Source organism: Pseudophryne corroboree, chromosome 4 (genome assembly GCF_028390025.1).
Source record: "Pseudophryne corroboree isolate aPseCor3 chromosome 4, aPseCor3.hap2, whole genome shotgun sequence".
Classification (NCBI taxonomy): Eukaryota; Metazoa; Chordata; class Amphibia; order Anura; family Myobatrachidae; genus Pseudophryne; species Pseudophryne corroboree.
Window position 1 is genome coordinate 515,510,762 of NC_086447.1, and position 2,824 is coordinate 515,513,585.

General features: G+C 31.3%; 1 long non-coding RNA gene across 1 annotated transcript; it reads right to left on the reverse strand.

Moving 5' to 3' along the window:
- Positions 1–257: 257 nt before the first annotated feature.
- Positions 258–2,115, reverse strand: LOC134911564 (uncharacterized). Its single transcript, XR_010176678.1, has 5 exons — positions 1,935–2,115; positions 1,460–1,557; positions 896–992; positions 695–800; positions 258–511 (listed from the first exon to the last, which is right to left on the reverse strand). It is a non-coding gene; the product is annotated as an uncharacterized LOC134911564 (long non-coding RNA).
- Positions 2,116–2,824: the final 709 nt, after the last annotated feature.

The following is a 2,824-nucleotide window of genomic DNA, read 5'->3' on the forward strand; positions in this document are numbered from 1 at the left end:
GCGGCTACCTCCACTGTTGGCTGCAGGATAGATAGATAGATAGATAAACAAGAATTACTCTCCCACTGCGCTATTTCAAATAAAACACTAAAATTAATTATTATATGGCTGCCTGTATCCTCTAAGTTCCCTGTTAGGAGGAACTAAATGTGTGAAAATATGAAACGAAATAGAGGAGATGGCGCCAAGGGAGTTATATCAACGCCCTACCTAAAAACGGACCCTTACAGTACTCTCCGGATAAATTACGTCAGATAACAAATACTAACATAAAAATTTATTAAAACAACATATAAACCCGACACAAATGTTCATAAGTATACAGAGTTGATACATTTACATTTGTCACACAATTTGAACAATCAGTTTGTAGTGATGAGAAAAAAGCGTAGATATATCACTACGATTTCCTCCTTCTCCTTATTGTAGATTCGGAGGTAACATCAGATAATAGATAGATAAATAACCCAACGCGTTTCGTCTTGTTCCAAGACTTCATCAGGGGTAAAATCTACAATTGTAGAATAATAAGTCAAAACAAATACATAGCAATAAGCATCTTACACTCACATATAACATGACATATTGGTATCAAAAGAACATGACATAGCAACATGAGGAGGAAAACAGAATAAATAACATGAAGAAAGAGGGAAAAAAGAGAACCAAAAAGCACAGGTTGTGAAAAACATACCTCTTCATTTCAGAACATATTGTCAGCACATAAAAGGTCATTCAAAGATGTATGAACAACGTTTCAATATTTCAATGGGACTTGATTGATACAGCGAGGACCATACCTAATTAAAAAACGTTTAATAACCTTTATTAATTAAAGGACACTTTTTGTTCAATTGGGCAGAGATTGGGATTAATCGAATGGAACGGCACATACCTCATATATCATCAGCTTGAGTCTGACATTCAGATATTCGAATATGGGGAAGATTCAAATGTGTATAGAATCTAACTGGTTCGCAAGCATAAGGAACCTAATAAATTGATTAATTGGGTATTAATTATAAGAACACCTACGAGTTCATAAATAGACCCCTATCTTATTTTGACACCCATAATTATAAAAATTCTGGTATCATTAATGTCTGATCACTAATGAACAGATCTCATGACTAACCCGTGTGGTTTCTATATATGATACAGAACAAAGCCACAGAATTGGCTATAACAAACACCAATGTTACCACTATACAACGATCCTCTACTAAATGATCTGATTATAACCAGCCATTTATTCATATTTGGAAAACCCAGGACTAATTGTATTAACCATCAGTATAGTGAACCCACATGATATGTTTATTAGGGAAACCCATCCTTTGTGGGCGGTATCACTGATCTATGATCGAATAATTCAAAGAAATTACTCAAAGTGCTACCCACAGGGGGTGTAGTTCATTAGTGCCAATCATTAAAGAAATCTCTATAATATAGCACATACCTCGTCGGTCAGCAGCTTGAACCTGACACTCAGAGACTCAGGAGTGAAGGCAATTCAAATGGGTATAATGTCTAACCAATTTAGAACACGTGGTAGACCTGGTAAATTAATTGGGTTGATATCAATTAGACCATCTATTAAAGTACCAGTATGGTACAAAGAGTTCCCACCCCATGGAGAAACAAATACTCCTTTCACTTAGTAAGGGGAAGATCTATTAACTATAAAAAATTATATAAGTGAGTGTATAACTCATACAACTTAGTTTCATATTCATGAATAAATCTGTCATATTTATATAGTGAATATATATAATTAGTGCAGATCATATACTCTTTAAAAAATTACATTTATAAATGATTAGTGGTTAACCAGTCAATAAAATACATATAGTTGGTACAAAGTGTATACTAATAAATGGGACCACTTTCAAAGTTAATAATATACTATTGTAAAATAAAAAACAAAACCTTACCCTCCAGTAGTGCAGTGCTGACAGCCAAGTCTCTGTATAATGAGGCATTGGACCTGATAACCACCCTTTATAAAGGGAAAAGTGATTACATCACTTCCCTTGCAAAGTGATTGGTGCTCTATATATATGTGCTCCATTTACTATATTAGAATGGAGATTACTTAACCAAAAGTGCATAGATTTATAATTTTCAAATAATCAAACTAAGTGTATTAACGGTATTATAATGAGAATAACTCCTTAGGAGGAAATACCTAATTGATTAATATTACCCATAATGCTTTTCACTGTCTCTCTGGTTACTATTTAGGGAAACCAAACCTGGCTAAATGCCAGGAATGATGTTGGACACACCCCATCTCATTTAACTCAGTTTCATGTCCTACATATTAGACTGATCCCCTGTGGGTAATTCCCCTTGATCGTATTGCATGACGCTGGAGCGATAATAAAATAATAAATAAATAAATAAAAGAAAGAAAATAAAATTATAAATAAATAAATAAAAGAAAGAAAATAAATAAATAAATAAAAGTAAAATTAAAATAAAAATATAAATGGAAATAAAAAAACAACAAAACAACAACAAACAAACAAACAAAACAAAAAATAAATAAATAAATTAAAAAAAATAATAATAATAAAAAAAAATTATAAAAAAATATTAAAAAATAATAAAAAATAAATAATAAATAAACAAATAAAAAATAAAATAAAAAAAGATATATAAAATATAAAGGTTATTAAATTTTACCACTTGACATACAGACGTGTACAAGTGGGGCCATTTTCAAGTTGATAACTCTTCATCTCATTCATTTTTTTCATACATACATCACGTTTCCAGTATATATACACTAATGTACATGTTTAACCATAAAGGACTTAAT